Source organism: Lupinus angustifolius, chromosome LG01, assembly GCF_001865875.1.
Source record: "Lupinus angustifolius cultivar Tanjil chromosome LG01, LupAngTanjil_v1.0, whole genome shotgun sequence".
Classification (NCBI taxonomy): domain Eukaryota; kingdom Viridiplantae; phylum Streptophyta; class Magnoliopsida; order Fabales; family Fabaceae; genus Lupinus; species Lupinus angustifolius.
Window position 1 is genome coordinate 1,623,986 of NC_032009.1, and position 326 is coordinate 1,624,311.

The window sequence follows — 326 nt, forward strand, 5'->3', positions numbered from 1 at the left end:
CACCTTTTTAACCCAAATTCTGGCAGTACACCAACCTGCGTCTTTGGTTTTACCTTTTCACTAATAATTTCAGCATTACATCGACCTATGTTGTTGGTCCACATCCAACTTTGTCACACCTTCCAAGGGCAAACTTAGATCATGTTTCAAATAACTTCGCTTTCATGACGATAAGCACTTGAGACTTTGTCAAGGAAATTTCTATGGACCTTGACAAAATTAGCATTCATATCTTACTAGTTACTTACCAAGATATCTCACGAACCTCAGTTTGTTTGTTATCAGGTAAGCAACAAGTAAAGAGGGGCAGCTGTGAATACTCACTT